This window comes from Rattus norvegicus, chromosome 7 (genome assembly GCF_036323735.1).
Source record: "Rattus norvegicus strain BN/NHsdMcwi chromosome 7, GRCr8, whole genome shotgun sequence".
Lineage (NCBI taxonomy): Eukaryota > Metazoa > Chordata > Mammalia > Rodentia > Muridae > Rattus > Rattus norvegicus.
In genome coordinates, this window is record NC_086025.1 from 111348004 (window position 1) to 111367451 (window position 19448).

At 50.5% G+C, this 19448-nt stretch overlaps 1 long non-coding RNA gene and 1 other non-coding gene across 2 annotated transcripts in view; both read left to right on the forward strand.

The window, feature by feature from the left end:
• The first annotated feature begins 4391 nt into the window (after positions 1 to 4391).
• The window catches only part of LOC102553868 (uncharacterized), a 36750-nt gene continuing 21693 nt past the window's right edge, over positions 4392 to 19448 (forward strand). Inside the window, exon 1 of the long non-coding RNA NR_185125.1 lies at positions 4392 to 4578. This is a non-coding gene — a long non-coding RNA (uncharacterized LOC102553868). The remainder of the gene's footprint in view (positions 4579 to 19448) is intronic.
• On the forward strand, positions 7954 to 8091 carry LOC120094023 (small nucleolar RNA U109). The gene has a single exon (XR_005487714.1). It is a non-coding gene; the product is annotated as a small nucleolar RNA U109 (small nucleolar RNA).

Below are 19448 nucleotides of genomic sequence, written 5' to 3' on the forward strand. Positions count from 1 at the left end.
ATCCCAGGAGGCAGCCTAGACCGGGAATGTCCATCTGGCCTTTGGTGGTAACATGGACCACAGACTTCAACATAGACCCCGTCTGCTGCGTGGCCACAGGCCCAGACATGGCACCTCAGTGGCAGCACAGACTGGGGCTTCATGGCCTCAGGTGGCATCACAAGGCCTCACATCAGCCTGTTCCTCAACATCGTTGTGTTTCTAGTTCTTCCCGTCCTCACCGTGCTCACACTGCTCCACTTCTCTGTCTCTCTCATCGCTCCACAATATAACTGCACATGGCCGTGGCTCCCACTAAGGTGGGCCACATGGCGGGTGGGCCTTGGGCCTAGTTGGTTCTTTTATAATTATCATAGTTTTCTTTTTGGAAGTGCTGGGGATTGAACCTAAATCCTCGCGCATAACAGCCACGCCACTGTGCTACAACCCCAGCCTCCACTTAGTTTTGGAGACAGAGTTGTTCTGTCTTGAAGTCAGTTATGTAGTCCAGGGTAGTCTCGATCTTGTGATCCACAGACTGGAGAGAGAACTCCACCAGAGGAACCAGGTTTGATTCAGCACCCACACCATAGCTCACTACTGCCTGTAACACTAACCTAGAGGATCTGAATGCATCTAAAGCAGTGGTTCTCAACTTGTAGGCTGATCAACCCTTTTCACAGGGGTCTCGTAGCGGACATCCCGCATATCAGACATTGATGTCACAACTCATAACTCCTAACAGTAGCAAAGTTATACTTACAGAGTAGCAACAAAATAATTCCATGGTCGGCAGTCCCCACAACATGAGGAACTGTATTAACGGGTCACAGCATCAGGAAAGTTAAGAACCACTGGTCCAGAGCTTCTTAGGGGATGCTTTCTTCTGGTTTCTGTGGATACCAGGGCGGGACTCTCACCGATATCCATGCAAGTGAAACAAACACTCATGCACATTAAATAAAAATATAATCAGAACAAAACACTTGAGATCCTCCTGCCTCAGCTTCTCAAGTGCTACCGTTACAGGCTACATCACTGTCTTTTTATAATTCTTATCTTTTTCAAAGATTTAGAGTGTGTGTGTGTGTGTGTGTGTGTGTGTGTGTGTGTGTGTCTACACGCTCTATCTGCATGTACACCTACACCTGTGTACAGAAAGAAGACATCAGATCCCATTACAGATGGTTGTAAGCCACCATGTAGTTCCTGGGAATTGAACTCAGGACCTCTGGAAGTCAGCGCTCTTAACCAGAGTCATCTCTCCAGCCCCTCTTCGTTATCTTATATTGTTATTTGGATTCCAACCAGAATTCTGGGTCACACGGCAAGCTGAATTGTGCTGACTGACACTGGAAAACATCCGCTTGGTGTGAGAGTGAGAGGAGCCTAAGCTGAGAGCCAAATGGCCAGTTGCTCCCTGGTGATGAGTGAATCCTGGTGTCTGAGGGTTTCCATTATCGTCATGGAGAGAAGCATGGCAGCGTGTGGCACTAGAGGAGCTCGGAGTTCTACATCTTGTTTCAAAGGCCAACAGAGGTCTGCTTTCAGGTAGCTCGGAGGAGGGTCTCAAAGCCCAACTTCCTCCAACAAGGCCGCACCTCCTAATACACACCTACTCCCCGAGACAAGCATCTTCAGACCACCACAGCTCAGTAAGTGGCTTCTCCACTCAGAACCTCTGTTTCCTCATCTTTACAACTAGAAGATGAACCATGCCCCCGTTGGCTTCTGGGTTTGTGTAAGGATTAATATCATTAGCTGTGTAATTGTGCTCTGCAGATTGTAAAAAGTCCCTGTAACAGGCTAAAAGGGTGTGGCTCTGGGTCATTAGCATGAGCCAGCAAGTGCTGGCTAACTTGTGGAGTCAGGGTGACTGACCCCCTAGCACTCTCTGCATATGGTTATTGGAGGCTCAGAGGGGTCCTGTGACCTGCCCAGGGTCTCACTGTTTGCAGAGTAGTGTTTAAGGCCCTTAGGACTCCCAGATTCTGGCCCGGTCGCCTGCTGTCCCCTACCCTTGCCCAGAGCAAGCTGCTGTGCTTCTCACTGCAGAGATCTGAGTACTTACTGCCCCCTTTCTGATCACAGGGCTATCCTGAGACCTTAGAGAAGTGTTTTAGGAACTGGCTTCTCTTTTCAGTCAGCGGCCATGAGTAAACCACCTCTCCAAAGCACAGAAGTTCAGAAAACCAGACACTCGAAAAGGGACACTTGTCACTGTGTCCTCTGGAGTCCACCTGGCTGGCTGGCTGTGGCCTCTCCTGCCCTGCCACATAGCCCCCAGCCCTGAGCCCCTCGTCTCTCCCACTGACCTAACCAGACCTGCACTTTTCCCTCCCTCTTCCCTAGGGGTATCGAACCTCCTGTTGAAATTCAGACATTCTGGTGTCCGAGTGCCGCTTTGCACTTATTTGCTGTGTGTCCTTGGATAAATTGTCACCCTCTCTGGCTTCAGCCTGTTCACCTGTGCTGTGTGCAGTCACAAGGCTGGTGTGAGAATAAACGGGGAGGTGGCTGGCTTGCACAGTGCCCCACCCTGTGCTTGAGCTCCAGTCTCCCTTTCCTGAGGTCCCACTGCCTGATGCTGCCCTCGCTCACCCATTCTTACAAGGACGGAATACCTCCTAATCCCAGGCTAGGCTGGGCATTTGGAGGAGAAAAGCAGGCATCAGGCCAGGCCTGCTGTGTGGATGACCCCCTCCCCATCTTCATCTCCCAGCTCCTAAGTCCCAGGGCTGGATGAGGTCCGACCTCTTCTGGCACACATACACACACAACACACACACACAGACACACACACAGACACACACACAGACACAGACACACACACAGACACACACACACACATACACACACACACAGACACACACACAGACACACACACACAGACACACACACACAGACACACACACACAGACACACACACACAGACACACACACAGACACACACACAGACACACAAACACAGACACACACACACAGACACACACACAGACACACACACAGACACACACACACAGACACAGACACACACAGACACACACACACAGACACACACACAGACACACACACACAGACACACACACAGACACACACACAGACACACACACACAGACACACACACACACAGACACACACACAGACACAGACACACACAGACACACAGACACACACACACAGACACAGACACACACAGACACACACACAGACACACACACACAGACACACACACACAGACACACACACACACACACACACACCCGTGCCCTGTGCAGTTCTGAGGGATGACCAATGGCAGGAAGGGCTTTGAGAGCCTAAGAGGGGTGTCAAGTTCCCTCTTCACAAGGCTCCTGTGGGTCTTGCTGGTGCTGACCAGAAAGAGAAGCCCAGCCCTCTTCACTGGGAATGCTAAGAATTTCTTAGTCCCTCTAAGAAGGAAGGGACAGAGCCTTTTCTCCCAGGCTCCAGAAGGAGCCAAATTGTTTACTAAAACCACAGCCTAGAGAGGTCCCAGGGCACCAGGGGTTCTGGGGAACTGGGCAGTAGGAGAGGAATCAAGAAAGTTAAGCAGTGCGGGTGGATGGATACCTCGGAGGAGGGCAGGAGCTCCGTCTGATCTCCCCGGTTATGGGCTGGTCTCATGTCTGCAGACAGCTAGGACTCTGGCCTCCTAAGTCTCTTCTCTCCTCCAACGTCTCTTGCCTCAGGCTTCAATAGTCACATGCTTCCTTCGTGGCCTCTGTGGGGCTGAGGGGCCATCACTCTGGTCAGACCTTACCTGTGCCACTGTTTATCTACCCCCTAGTGTGGGGAGGAGAGGTTTGCTCTGTGAGGGCAGGGCCTTGTCCTCTGCAAGATCCCCAGAGCCCGGTGGTACCACAGTTCCATGTCTCTGGTTTCCCAGAAACTCTACATCCACTCTCTTCCCCAGACGCCCTGGGTCCCAAGCTCTGTTCTTCCTTTCTGTCTTTCCATATCCTCCCTGGCCCTCCCCAGCCTCCCTGCTCCAGTATTGACTCCTGTGTTTGGTCAGCTGCCTGGGGGCAAGGAACAGGGGTGGGGGGCTGGCACTCTACTGCTCCGACCCACAGCCAAGGTCAGTAGGGCTAGCCTCTAATCTCTGGAGTCATTCTTGAAACACAGGCCCTAATCTAAGGGCCCAGGCCTTCTGGACTATTCTTTTTTTTTTTTTTTTTTTTTTTTTTTTTTTTTTTGTGGTTCTTTTTTTTCGGAGCTGGGGACCGAACCCAGGGCCTTGCGCTTCCTTCTGGACTATTCTTAGACTGTCTCCCCTTTATCCACCATGGCCATGTTCTAAGTAGTCTCCCAAATATAGACCCCAGAGGTCAGTTTCCCGGGGCTCATGTATCAGTCAAGGACTTGGAACCAGTAGGTCACACAGAGATAGGTGGGTAGGAATTCGGGTAGAGGAACAGGGACAGAGAGCACAGTGCATTGGAGCATGTAATGCAGGGCTTGAGGGAGTATACAGTCAGGAGGAACTCCCGGGCTTGGGCTGAAGAGGTCCAGCCCTGGAATTTCCTCCCCCATTCTGGAGTCCTTCATTTATTTCCATCTGCAAAGCCTCTGTACCAGGTAAGGCAACAAACCCATATGTTGCACTTTATAGAAAAAGAAAGAGCCAAGGATATGTTTAATAGAGCCAGGTATGGTGAGGTGGGAGGGGTGCCTCAGAGGGCCCATTCTAAGGCACCTCTAGTATAAAATAGAGTTTAGGGCATGGGAAGGGAAGTTGGGAAGGAAGGACAGAGAGAGAGGGGAAGGTAGGGACGGAGGGACAGAGGAGAAGAGAGAGGGGGGAAGAAGAAGAAGAGGAGGAGGAAGAGGAGGAGGAAGAGGTGTCGAGGTGTCGAGACTGTGTGTGTGTGTGGGGGGGGACTCCTGTCTGCTGCTGGGGATGAGCCTCTGTCCTGTGTTTCCTCCCTCCCTTCACGGGCACTGATGAGGGAACCAGTTAGGTTAAAGCACATAGGTAGAAAGGAGTGGAATGAGAACCTGTGAAATGTCTGGAAGCATCCTCCAGCGCAGCCCCTACACCACCCACCCACACCCAGTGCCTCCTCTAACGCTGGGCTCAGGTGCCTTTGGGTGGACATGGAAGGGCTAGGAGATGCCCAGTTCTAGCTACTTCCTCCCAGTGTCCATGGGCACAGCTCAGGGGGACCAGGCTGGAGCGGGTGCGAAAGGATCATAAAAGGCCTGGTTCTTCACTTGTGGGTCAGGAGTCCCACCCTCTCACAAGTAAGTGAGACAGTGTCTCATTCTGTAGCTCCGGATGTCCTAGAACTCACTGTGTACCCTAGATTGCCTCCAGAGTGCCAGGATTATGAGTAGGCGCCATACCTGTCTGGCTTCTTTGCTTCCTTATTTATTTCACACACTGAGTATGGAACCTAAACCTTCATACTTCCTAACTAAGCACTCCCTCCCCTACCCCTATCTCCTCCTCTCCCTCCTCCTCCCCCTCCTCTCCTTCCTCCCCTCCCCCTCCCCCTCTCCTTCCCCCTCCCCCTCCCCCTCCCCCTCTCCCTCCTCCTCCCCCTCCTCTCCTTCCTCCCCTCCCCCTCCCCCTTCTCCCCTCCCTCCCCCTCCCCCTCCTCCTCCCCCTCCTCTCCTTCCTCCCCTCCCCCTCCTCCTCTCCTTCCCCCTCCCCCTCCCCCTCCCCCTCTCCCTCCTCCTCCCCCTCCTCTCCTTCCTCCCCTCCCCCTCCTCCTCTCCTTCCCCCTCCCCCTCCTCCTCCCCCTTCTCATGTCCCTCCCCCTCCTCCTCTTCCTCTTCCTCCCCCTCCCCCTCCCCCTTCTCCCCTCCCTCCCCCTCCCCCTCCCCCTCTTCCTCCCCCTCTTCCTTCTTCTCCCCTTCTTGAGATACGTTTTTACGTAGCCCAGGTTGGCCTTGAACTCAATATGTAGCCAAGGATGACCATTAACTTCTAATTTTCCTACTTGTACTTCCTGAGAGTTGGATTGGAGGTCTGTGCCACCACATCTAGTTTTAGGCACTGCTGGGGGTCTAACTCAGGGCTTTGTGTAGGTTAGACCAGAACTCTACCAGCTGAGCTACATCCACAATTTCTTTCTAACCCAGCTTTAGTCCCTTCCCCAATTCAGAGTGATCTGAAAACGCAGAACCTGAGCTGTAATCCTGGCTCCTCCTGAAAACGCAGAACCTGGGTTCTAATCCTGACTCCCCCTAGGGAGGCACAGCAACCTGGAACCAGTTTCTTTCTGGCGTCAGATCTGGAAGATTTCCTGCCTCACTGCTTGTTTATCCCTCATCTCCTGTTGGCAGTCACAAAGCTTCAGTTACCCAACCTCACAGCACGGTTAGCCACACCCTCCCCATGAGGCAGGGCTCAAGAGATACAGTTCCCCAGTCAGCCAGATCCACCTTGGTGTCCACATTGTCTAGAGGGACTTGACACATGGCAGCAGCCCCATAAACATCACATGCAGAAAGTCTACAATCATTGAGACTCAGAAAGGTTAAGAGAGTTGCCCAAGGTCACACAGCAAATAAGTGCCTTAATGTTGGGCTCTAGTCCTTCTATTTAACTTTTTCCACTTGTCTCAAAATGCCTAAGTATGGTGCTGTGGGGGGAAAAAAGAGGGGCTCACCAGACAGGAAGCCAGACAGCAGGGTGACACAGGAAGAAAGGGCTGGGGAGTTACTGTGGGCACCAAACTCAGAGAAGGGTGAGTAAAGATTTTCTACACCTCATCCAGTGAACCACAGGGCCAGAGTCCTGCTTTGAGACCGGGTAAGACGGAAGTGGTCACAGGTAGGAGGCATGTCACAACTGCTTGGTTTTCTCGTTGGAGAACGGATCCTGCATGAGGGGTGGTGAAAGGATCTACAGCTCCGAGCTAACCATGTCGAGGTTAAAATCCCAGCATCACCACTTCCCAACTAGCAAACAGGCTGGCAAACAATGATCTGGCCCATGGCCAAGCCTCAGAGTCCAGTTCGGGGGAATGAGACGGCCAGATCTTCCCAGAAGAACTATGAGGCTGCTGCTGTTTGCTACGCCCAGTCACTAGCCCAGGGCCCTGGAAGTCAGCCTAGTCCTGAGAGCCCTGGCCAGGCGGCTCCATAGGTGCATGAATGCACGCACAGGTGCTCACGCAGGCATGCGCACGTGCACACACACACACACACACACACACACACACACACACACACACACGAATACACACTTGCATTAGCAATATGTAAATGTACAAAGACATAAAGTGCTGGGCATAATGTCAACACTTTAATCTCAGCACTTGGGAGGCAGAGGCGGGCAGCTCTCTGTGTTTGAGGTAAGTCTGGTCTACAGAGTGAGTTCCAGGACAGCTGGGGCTACAGGGAAAAACCCTGTCTCAAGGAAACAAGAGAGGAGGAGGCAGAGGAGGAGGAGGAGGAGGAGGAGGAGGAGTAGGAGGAGGAGGAGGAGGAGGAAGAGGAGGAGGAGGAAGAGGAAGAGGAGGAGGAGGGGGGGAGGAGGAGGGGGGAGGGGGAGGAGGTGGTGGTGGTGGTGACGAGGGAATGTTTCCCCACACACTGAGGCAGTCATTTCTGTAAGTCATCATCTCCCTGTCAATAGGAGAAGGGGCAAGGGGCTTACCATCACAATGGAGGAAGGAGCGTTTAATTGACTAGATCACAGGATGCTGTTAAACTTGAGGTTCAGCTTTGGATTAGGTCTATCCTGAATCATACATGACACCGATTAATAAAAAAAAAATTGCATGTGGAAATATCTTCTCGGGCTGGAGAGGTGGCTCAGCGGTTAAGAGCTCTGACTGTTCTTCCTGAGGTCCTGAGTTCAATTCCCAGCAACCACATGGTGGCTCACAACCATCTGTAATGGGATCCAAAACCTTCTGGTGTGTCTGAAGACGGCGACAGTATACTCACTCTACAGTGTACTCACATATGTAAAATAAATAAAAATCTTAAAAAAAAAAAAAGAAAGAAAAGGAAATACCTTTTCCCCATTCTCTTTGGAACATGAATGTATCCAGAACATGCAACACTAAAAGGGGAGTTCTCAGGGCTGCCAGCCTTATAGTAGAGGTTGGGTGGTAGTATAATTCTCCTACAGAAAAAAAATATTTATCAGATGTTTATTTAATTCAAATGCAACTAGGTATCCTGTATTCTCATTCATTCATTCTCTCATTCATTCATTCTCTCATTCATTCATTTCTTGGTGCTGGGGAAGTAACCCAGGGCCTTGGCAATGTTAGACAAGCACTCTGCCCCTGAGCTCAAGCCCCTGTCCCCATCCTGTATTCTATCTGACAACCCTGAAAGCAGTTACACAATGAGAACTCACTCTTTCTGTTGCCGTGACATGCTCTCTGGCCATCTGTTTGGGCCACCATAGTGAAACCTTTTGGACTGAGTCATTTATAAACCAAAGTTGGCTACCATCCTGGAGGTGGTAAGATGTGGAGGCAGCAGGTTCTGTATCTGATAAGGCCTCCTCCTGCACACACAGTGCCTCTCTCAGGTTCCTCCACACACAGCAGAAGGGGTCAGGGGCTCATGAGCTCTCTCAGGCTCTTGTATAGAGCACCAATCCCAATGGTCACACCCTGGGGAGTAAGTTTCATATATAAACTTGGAGGCCAAGGATACCCAACACCAGCATTATCAAACACATATTTGTTTTTATGTGTATATGTGAGTGCCTACGTGTGTGTGTGTGTGTGTGTGTGTGTGTGTGTGTGTGTATACCAGGCATCACGTGTGTGCCTAGTGTCCTCGGAGACCAGAAGAAGGCCTGAAACTGGAGTTACAATCTGTGTGAGTCACCATGTGGGGGCTGGAAACAGAACCTGGGTCCTTCCTCCGTGAGACCCACCAGGGTTCTTAACCACTGAGCCGTCTCTCCAGTCCCTCAAAGATATAAGGGGAGAAATACAGTGAAGATCGGTGTGAATGACAAGCTTATGGGTATCAGGAAGGAGAGAAGAAAGGCCTGGGCCAGCTGTGTCTGAAGAGGGGACCTAGGCTGAGGTACAGGGAGGATGGCAGATGCTCGAACCATGACATCCCATTCGCACCTTCTGAATTTTGAACCACATGAATGTGAATATTTATTTCATCCAGGCAAGAAGATAAATAATATAACCGAGCGGCTTTATCCTGACCCGACTCCCCTCCCCCAACCTCTGCATTCTAGAAATACCCCAGCGGTTTTTTGGTCTTATTCTTATCAGAATTCCTGGAGGCAGCCGACTCCTGACTCAGCCTGTCTGTAGCTGCCCCACGCTCTGCAAGGGTGCAGTGAGTCACAGCCACCCTAGCCTCCAGCTGTCTGCCATGTGCAGATCTCCCCTTTCCCGCTGGCCACGAACTGTCACTCAAAAGAATCCCATCCCATGCATTGGGTGTGCCAGGCTCTGGGCTGGGAGCAGTGAAAACAGCAGCCTCATTGTCTGAAAGGGACACTCACTAAACCAAGGATTCAAGGGGGCTTCCCTTGCCAGGAGGAGGATGTGAGAAGGCTTCCTGGAGGGGGCGACATGTAGGCTGAGCCCAGAACAGAGCTCCAGATCCCTCCAGGCGGAGGGATCATCTTGAACAAAGGGGATGACAGGGAGTGAGCTGGAGGACTTGGAGTGTGGCCCTGGTCCAGGAGAGAAAGAGCTGAACAGGATTATGTTCCAGCTAGTTCACACTGAGGCCTCCTTGAAGTGTCTTTCCGGCTTGAATTAACAGTGTCTGCCTCTCCTGAGCAAAGTAGGAGGCAGAACACTTACGGTCATGCAGGAGAAGTACAGAATCCAGACATAACTGCAGTGGACGTACCTCAGGGTCAGGTCTGAGAGACAGGCAGGGCTGCAGGGCACTAGCTGGCACAAAGCATCGCATCCTATTTTTCTTTAATTTATTTATTTTGTGTATATAAGTAATCTATCTACATGTACATCTGCATACCAGAAGAGAGTATCAGATCATATTATAGATGGTTGTGATTGCTAGGAATCAAACTCAGGATCTCCGGAAGAGCAAACACTGAGCTATTTCCCTAACCACCCACATCTTTTTTTTTCTTTTCTCCTTTTTTCTCTTCGCTTTTCTTTTCTTCTCTCTTCTCTCTTCTCCTCCCCCCCTCCTCCTCTCCTTCCTCCTCCTCCTCCTCCTTCTTCTTTTCTTCTTCTTCTTCGATTAGATCTCTTTACACAGTCTATGTTGTCCTGGAACTTGGTATGTAGATCACGCTGGCCTTACCTCCCAAGCGCTAGAATTAAAGGCATGTGCCAATATGCCCACAGCAGCTTCTTACCCTGATTGTCTAGGTAAGGCTTTAAGCCCAGAGAGGAACAGGGAACTGTGAAAGACCCAGGGTCAGGTGCAGCCAATTAGAGCTAGACCCCTGAGCCCTAAACCCCCAGCTCTGCCTCCTATAAGGCTGGTAACTCTGAGTTGAAGCCACAAAGGTCTTCCAGAAACCAGGTCTTGCCATCTCTATGATCTCATTTTGTCAAACACTTGAGAAGTCCACAGCCCCTCCCCCAAGACGTTCCCATTTCCCCTGGACAGCCCTGACAAGATGCTGAAGTCCTACCACCAGCTCTCTTCCTTCCTGTTTCCCAGGAACATGTCCTAAAAAGGAACAAGTAGCCCCCATCCCCAGTCGCAGTCAGTCATTTGTATTTGAGTGTGAATTAGTTATTAGACTCGAAAAGACTGCCAGCTGCATGCACTGCCCTGCCCCAAACTACACAGGACGGGTGAGGAGGGAAGTGATCCCAGGGCTTGAGCTGAGCTGAGCCCTGGGAACGCCTGGGCGGGGCTGCCTCTGCAGCAGCTGGCCCTGGGTCCTGTGTCCAGGTGGCAGTGGGATGGGAGGGGCCCAGATAGATCCTGGTTCATGTTGGAAGAGCACAAATTCTGCCTCTTGTCACCCACAAGCCAGCTTCTTACCTGTGTAGCCTTGGTCAGCCTCTCTCTTTCAGGTCTCCTTCAGGTCTCACAACCCCCTAACCAGCTGCTTTGTGGCTCAAACACTGTAGGCCCCAAGAGGACTCCTACTCAGGATCTCTGAAAAGTAAAAAGGAGGTATGGATCTCACAAAGCCTGGGGCACTGAGCACAAACCTTACCATGAAAAGAGCATGTACATGCACACGTGCGCGCGCGCGCGCACACACACACACACACACACACACACACACACACACACACACACACACACCACAATTCCCCACCCCATCCCCTCATCACCACAGCCAAAGGAAGAGAAGTGGTAAGAAGGGCCCAGGGACTCCCAAGCTTCTCTCTGGTACCCATCCGTGCCCATGACCACCAAAATCTCCCATGAAACGCAGCATCTAGGGACTTGGGCTTCATAGCATAGAAGGTAGACAGAGTGCTTGTCTGGAGCTCATGAAACTGGGTTTGATTCACAGCATTGTATGATGACACACTCTGGGAGGTGGAGGCAGGAGGATCAAGAATTCAAAGTTTGAGGCCAGCTGGGGCTCCAAGTGCTGTGCCTGGTCCCACTCCGGGTCACTTCTTGTGGTTGTACATACCTCAGTCCCAGGCCTTAAGAAGCAAGGGAGGGGGGTTGGGGATTTAGCTCAGTGGTAGAGCATTTGCCTAGCAAGCGCAAGGCCCTGGGTTCGGTCCCCAGCTCCGAAAAAAAAAATCGTTAAAAAAAAAAAAGAATCAAGGGAGGGGGCTGTGATTTTGAAGCCAGCATTCAAGGCCAGCAAAGGGTCCAAGAAACACACTGCTGTCCTGCTGGTGGTCGCAGGGAATCCTGTCTAGCTATCCTGTGTTGAGATTTCTCAGAATTTGGAAGGTGAAGGAGAGACTGTTGGCCTCTCCAGAGCTGCTGTGGCCGGTATGTGGCAGACACTTAGTAGCTGTGTTGCCTGGATCTGTTCGTTCAATTTGGAATCGAGGGAAGTGCTTTTTTGTCTGTGGTCTTGAGGGTACCTCTCAGGGACCAGAGGCCAGGGTGCCCATTGCCTAGTGTCTCTCTCTCTCTTTTTTTTAAAAAGAATTATTTATTAATTGATTTATTTTATATATGTGAGCTCACTGTAGCTGTCTTCATGACACCAGAAGAGGCATCGGATCTCTTTACAGATGGTTGTGAGCCACCATGTAGTTGCTGGGAACTGAACTCAGGACCTCTGGAAGAGCAGTCAGTGCTCTTAACTGCTGAGCCACCTCTCCAGCCCGCCTAGTGTCTCTTAAAGGACCCTCAGTCTGACACTGAGAAGATTCCCTGGGATTCTCAGGTCCTTCCTGCCAAGAGCTGAATGGCTAGGATGGTTGGCCTGCTCTTTTTTCTAGAAAGACTGTCATGTCTGCGTGGGCTCTTTTGATTGAGCACAGTGAGGTGGAGGTATGGGAAGGGGTTTATCGGGCCGAAGGGAGGGAGAAGGGCTTGATGTCCACATTCAGCAGCCTCGGGAAGCCTCTTCCCAGCCTGAATACTTCTGTACCTTGGGTAGTGAGTGGGTCCTAAAAGAGGTGCTTTAGGACAGTGGTCCCACCCTGTGAGTTGTGACCCCTTTGGGAGGTCGAACGACCCTTTCACAGGGGTCTCATATTACACACCCTACATATCAGATATCTACATTATGATTCATCACCATAGCAAAAGTACAGTGATGAAGTTACAAAGAAAATGATTTTATGGGGTTGGGGATTTAGCTCAGCGGTAGAGCGCTTGCCTAGCGAGCGCAAGGCCCTGGGTTCGGTCCCCAGCTCCAAAAAAAAAAAAGAAAAAAAAAAAAGAAAATGATTTTATGACTGGGGGCAGTTGGGGGGTGGGTGTCACCACATCATGAGGAACTGTATTAAAGGACTGCAGCATTAGGAAGGTCGAGAACCCCTGCTTTAGCGCTTTAGGGCTAGAAATGTCTTGTGAGTCTTCCCAGGATGTGACAAGACACCATAATAACCGTCGCCTTCTATCTGTCGCCTTCTATCTGAGTCTCTTGAGATTTTTCAGTTCCTGGGAAAGGGAATCCATTGCTATGGGTCACGGGTCTGTGCTGGATAGGAGGGGAAGTCCCATCATAAATAAACAGAACAGGGAGGGGAGGGACGGATGATTGCTACAACAGACTGAATGTTTCTGTCTTCTGAAAAATCGTATGTTAAATCCTGTGTCACTGACATGGCGTTCATACATGGGCCCTTAGGATTAGCGGAATGGTTAGTGATTTCCTAAGAACATATAACTTATTTTATGTTTATTGGTGTTTGTGTGAGGGTGTCAGATCTCCTGGAACTAGAGTTATAGACAAGTGTGAGCTGCCATATGGGTGCTGGGAATTGAACTTGGGTCCTCTGGAAGAGCAGCCAGCACACTTAAGCACTGAGCCATCTCTTCAGCCCCAGGATTAGTGATCTTAAAAGACATGTGTGACTGCTCCTCTCACACAGTGAGAAGACCCCTGTCTAGGGAGGAAAGGGCCCTCTGAGACACAGGGTCTGCTGGCACCTTAAGCTCACACTTCCAGCTTCCAGAAGTGTGTCTTCAGTGAAGTCTGAGACATGAGCGCTCCTCTTGTTGGAAGCTGCCCAGTCTCTGGGAACTTGTTACCGCGGTGAGTGGACTGAAACAGCCCCTTCGGAAGAGGCTGCTTTGATCTGAAGAGAACCTGGCCAGATGGCTCAACCCGTAGGCTGGCGACCTAAGTTCCATCCAGGGAACATGTGGTAGAAAGGGAGTAAGGACTCCCTTACTCAACTCAAGTTGTCTTCTAACCTCCATGTGTGTGGTGGCTTGGGGTGCATGCTCTCTGTAAGGAAATATATGCAAAACAAACAAAACAAGGAAAGGTTGGAGATAACTAGGAAACGAAGCAAAAGAACCTCTGTGGACTGCCAGGACCCTAATTCAGATCCCACCAAAAGTTTTTCCCAGCCTCCCTCTCCCCCACCATTCCTCCTCTCCCTCTCTCAAACAGGAGCTGTGTGCTAGGCCTGTGAGCCAGGCAGAGCCCAGGGAGTCTAAGGAACTACTGCTCACCCAGAGCAGGCATTGCCCATCAATCGCAGTACACTTCCCTTCCAGCCTGGGCTCGGCTCCTCTTCACAGAGCTCCAGGCAGCCAGTTCTCACCAACTGGAGTTGGCCCAAATATGGAAACTGCTGCTCCCATGATGATTCTTTCAATGTTTTAAAAACAGCAAAATTCCTCTTTGCTTTCCCTGGGGAATGTTCTTCTCTGCATAAGTGGTTTTGGTGCTTGACCCTGGCCGGCTGTTGAGTCAACATGTTTGAGGAGTTTTAAGCAACACAGAAAGACTCCATGTAAGTCCCTCCTCCCTATCCTCCCAAGACAGGGTCCTGCACAAAGTGCTTATGGCTGCTGCAGTCAATCAGCTCATGCTTAGTGGCTTTAAAACCATCAAGGCAGGCTAGGGATATAGCCTTTGCCTAGTGTGCCCAAGGCCTGAGCTTCGATACTCAATATTGCAGAGAGAGAGAGAGAGAGAGAGAGAGAGAGAGAGAGAGAGAGAGAGAGAGAAGAGCAGGGGTGGGGATGGATAGGGAGACAGGAGACAGACGGACAGACAGATGGACAGACAGGTAGGAAGGAAGGGAGGGAGGAAGGCTTAGGCAGCTATTGAGATAGCTCAGGAAGCCTGACAACCTGAATTTGATCCCTGAAACCCACACAGTGGAAAGAGAGCACCAACTCTTTCAGGTTGCCCTCTGACCACACATCTGACCGCAAATAAATAAAAGTGCATTTTTAAAAGGGGGTTTGGAAGAAAAAGCCTGGCCAGGTGAGGAACACCTGTAATTCCACCACCCAGGAAGCTGAGGCAGGAGGATTGCCACGTGTTCAGGGGCAGCCTGGCCTACATCCCCAATCCTTGACACTCCTATGGAAGACAGAATGCCCCGAGGCCAAGGAACCGGTGGGGGTGGGGTGGAGGAAGCAGGCATCTCTGCTTGGATTGCAGGCCCTATCTGGTGTCTACAGAAGAAAAAAAAAAAAAAAACGCCTGGAAGCTACCCACCATCCTAATCCTGAGGCCCCAGGGAAGCAGCCTCTTCCTGAGAAGAAACAAGTTCCCACAGGTTTTATCTTTCTTCTGTTGTCTTCAGGCGGAAGAGACTGCACCCCCCCCCATCTCTCCTCACCTTACCCTCACTCCTCTCTCTCTCTCTCTCTCTCTCTCTCTCTCTCTCTCTCTCTCACACACACACACACACACACACACACACACACACACACACACACCCCTCACCTGGGACGTGATGTTGGGGATAGCTCAGAACCAGAAGGGCTCCAGAACATATGGCCACACCTGGTTCTCCAGCCTATGAAGGGCATGGAGAGAGGGTGACAGAGGGTATCTGGAGGTGCTGGCTTCCAAGGCTGGTAAGCACACGGCACAGGCTCTCCCAGATGGATTTTTGTCCTGAAGTCTTTCCTTGGCCACCCCCACATTCACCCCACTATCCTCAGAGCAAGAACCCACACCGCACAAAGTGGAACAGGAGAGTGGAGATACACCCGGGACTCCGCTGCACTCTGAGACAAACTCTAATGCTAGCCAGTGATTTCTTCCTCTCTCTGTACCTCAGTTTCCACATTGATTAAAGGAGAGAGTGGACTCCATTACTAAAGAGTCTTCTGGCCCCAAGACTCCAGACAGAAGGAAAAAAATGAACAGAGGCTTGGATTGGGACGAGGGTGGACTGAGGTGAAGGCAGGAAGTCTGACCCCGGTGTGCAGCCCCTGTGAGCCAGACGTCAGCCCTGGAGGCAAGGTGGCTGGTGTAGGCAAGAGTCTGGCCTGAGGAGAGGACTTCTAATTCTTTCTTCCCCTCCCAACTCTCCCTTACCGGCAGTCCGACAAAAGTAGTCCAGCCCTTGGACTAGAATGGAACCCCGGACTTGTTGCAAGAGCAACAAGTGGTTTTGCTTTGTTTTCTTTCTCTTTCTTTCTTCCTTCCTTCCTTCCTTCCTTCCTTCCTTCCTTCCTTCCTTCCTTCTTCCTTCTTCCTTCCTCTCTCTCTCTCTCTCTCTCTCTCTCTCTCTCTCTCTCTCCTTCTTTCTTTCTTCCAAGACAAGGTTTCTCTGTGTAGCTCTGGCTGTCTAGCTTTATAGATCAGGCCGGCCTCAAACTCACAAAGATCCACTTGCTTCTGTCTCCCAAGTGCTGGGGTTAAAGGTGTGCACCACCATGCCCAGCCTGCAACAAGTATTTTTAACCACGGAGCCATCTCTCTGGTCCCAAAGATTATTTTTTAAGTTTTATTTATTTTATGCATATGAGTACACTGTCACTGTCTTCAGACACACCAGAAGAGGGCATCAGATCCCATTACAGATGGTTGTGAGCCACCATGTGGTTGCTGGGATTTGAACTCAGGACCTCTGGAAGAGCAGTCAGTCCTCTTAACCACTGAGCCATCTCTCCAGCCTTTTTTTTTTAAAGAATGTTTAAAGCATAGTCTTTCTTTTATTTGTTGTTGTTGTTGTTAATTTATTTTATTTTGGTTTTTCAAGACAGGGTTTCTCTGTGTAACAATTCTGGTTGTCCTGGAACTCACAGATATCCACCTGCCTCTGTCTCCTGAGTACCTGGATTAAAGGTGTGGGCCACCAAGCCTGGGGAATCCATTTTGGTACTTTAATTTTGAGACAGGGTCTTACTATATAGCCCAGGCTGGCCTCAAACTCACAGAGAGCCTGTGCCTCCTGACACATGTCACCACACTTGCTTGAATCAATTAAGTTAATTTATTTACTTTCAAAGACAGGATTTTATTTAGCCTAGGCTAGACTCTTGACTTATGTCGCTGGAGACGACCTCACTTTTCTGATCCTCCTGCCTCTACCTCCCTAAGTGCTAGGGTATACAGGCATATACCACTATACCCAGTTTATGCAGTACTGGGAATTGAACCCATAGCTTAGTGCATGGTTGGCACTCTGCCAGCTGAGAGCTACATTTTCCAGCTCCAAAATTCTGTTTTTTTTTTTTTTGTTTGTTTGTTTTTTTTGTTGTTGTTTTTTTTTCGGAGCTGGGGACCGAACCCAGGGCCTTGCACTTGCTAGGCAAGCGCTCTACCACTGAGCTACATCCTCAACCCCTGTTTTTTGATTTTTTTTTTAATGATTACATTTTTATTTGTTTTGCACATGGATATGCATTCACATGCAACAGCCCACGTAGGGAGGTCAGAGGAAAACTTGGAGCAGTCAGCTCTCTTCTTTCACCAGGTGGGTCCAGGGGATGGTCACGAGGCCTGACATTTGGACCTGCTGATCCCTCTCACTGGCCCCTCAAGTTAGTTAATCATGAAGGTGATAGGACAGAAAAGCCCAGCATGGGGTTGGGGATTTAGCTCAGTGGTAGAGCCGCTAGGCCTGGGTTCGGTCCCCAGCACCAGAAAAAAAAAAAAAAAAGAACCAAAAAAAAAAAAAAAAAGAGGGGTTGGGGATTTAGCTCAGTGGTAGAGCACTTGCCTAGCAAGCGCAAGGCCCTAGGTTCGGTCCCCAGCTCCGAAAAAAAGAAAAGAGAAAAAAAAAAAAAAAAGAAAAGCCCAGCATGCAATGGGGCAGTAGGAGTGACTTGATGAAACTCATTTTCACATTATAGCCTGTGCCAGGTTGTAAGGCAATGTGTTTCTTATTCCCAGTCACAGTCAAAACCCTGAACAGTCACTGCCTTAGATCTGCAGGACAAAGGGAGCCTGCTCAAGAGGCTTTCCCACTTGGCTGCAGCCCTCCTTCCTCCTTCCTTACGCCTGACCTCCCTGCTCACGTGTGGCCCATGCAGCTGCACACGTTTATGCCTGGTTATTTCAAAACCCTCCTCTCAGCCTGAGAGCTCCCTTTCCTTCTCCCAGGGAGCCCTACCCAATGTCCCCACACAAGGCAATATGCCACAGCACAGGGTTCCCCTATATAATTAGCTGGTCCAGAGCAGGATCTGACAGGAGGCGGAGCTCGCTGGCTCTGGTGTAGAGATCGTGGAAGAGATGAAATTGATTGAAGCTGGACTGCTGTGAGAGGGGACTGGCTGCCTTTTTGTTTGTTTTCAACCAGGTCTTGCCAGTAGTCCTAGATGGCTTGGTACTCATTACATAGCCCAGAATGACTCCAAACTCATGGTAATCCTCCTGCCTCCACCTCTCACTTTGGTTGTACATACCCTTGCTGCTCACTCATGCCACTGCATGTGCGTGCGTTGGGAACTGAATCCAGGGATTTTGTGCATGCGCAGGTAGGAAGCTACAACTGAGCCTCACCTGCTTAGCTCTTTTCCCGTTCTGTTTTAAGTCTCGCTCTTGTGTAACCTTCACGAGGGCCTGCCTGGACTATGCCTCCTGACCTTTTCATCACTAAGCCTGAGGGTTCTTGAGTGGGTCTCTAGCCCTTCAAATGTATCAGGAAACTGCAAAGAGCTAGCCTGGAAGGAAAGTGTACTGCACGCAGCAGACAGGTTGGAGAGATGAATCCGTGGGTTAGGAAGCCTTCCATTCTCAGGACCCATGTGATGGAAAGAAAGAACTGATTCCTGCAAGTTGCCACACACAATAATAAATCCACGCCATTTAAAACAATGTAGCAGAGGGGCTTGGGGTCTGGCATGCCACAGACGGCAGGCGTACCCTGGGAAGAGCGTGGTTTTTCTCCTGCAGGTGCTGGGGTCGTGGGAGGATGTCAATGGCGCAAGACTCAGTCAGGGTACTCTGATTCCTAGCTTTCAGAATTCCTCAGATTCTGGATGCCCTGGGACCAGGTGGGCAGTGAAAAGCAAGGCTGTCACACCCAGAGGTGTAGAGGAAGCTGTAAAGAGTGCGCAGATGTGCCAGCATCTGTGTGTAGCAGGTGTGTGGCCCCCACCCCACCCCACCCCCCGCAGGCACAGCCAGGTTCCAGGTGCTTGTCCCTGGAACACTGAGGGGTGAGGTTCCAATTTGTTCTCTCAGCAGGTGTGATGATTTGTAGCTACAAGAGGTGCACACAGCAAGCCTGGAGGTCATCAGTAAGCTTCCGGGTGTGCCCTTTCGTTCTTGGCTTCCTCTTTCTCCTCTTCTGTACTCTCCTGTGTGTGTGGGTGGGGGTGGGGTGGGGGGAGGGATAGACAGAGGAGAGGTAGAACGAGCCAAGTGTGTCTGTAGGTGGAAAGGATCATGGTTTCAGAACTCCTACATAGTATATTCAAGGCCGGGCTGCAGACACTGAGCCCCTTTCTCAAAACAACAAAAAAAGAAACTCTACATCACAAACGGACCTATTTCCATTTCCTGTCCTCAGGCGTCTAGTTTGAGACTTCTTTTCTTAAAAGGAGAGATTACTAATAAGAATTGTTTTTCTCCTCGACCTTAGTTAGGATCGATTGAGATGTGAGAACTATGGAGCCCGGGCCTGGAGACAGGGCTCAACGATTAAGAGCACTGGCTGCTCTTGCAGAGGATCGGAGTTCAGTTCCCAGCATCCATAGGATGGCTC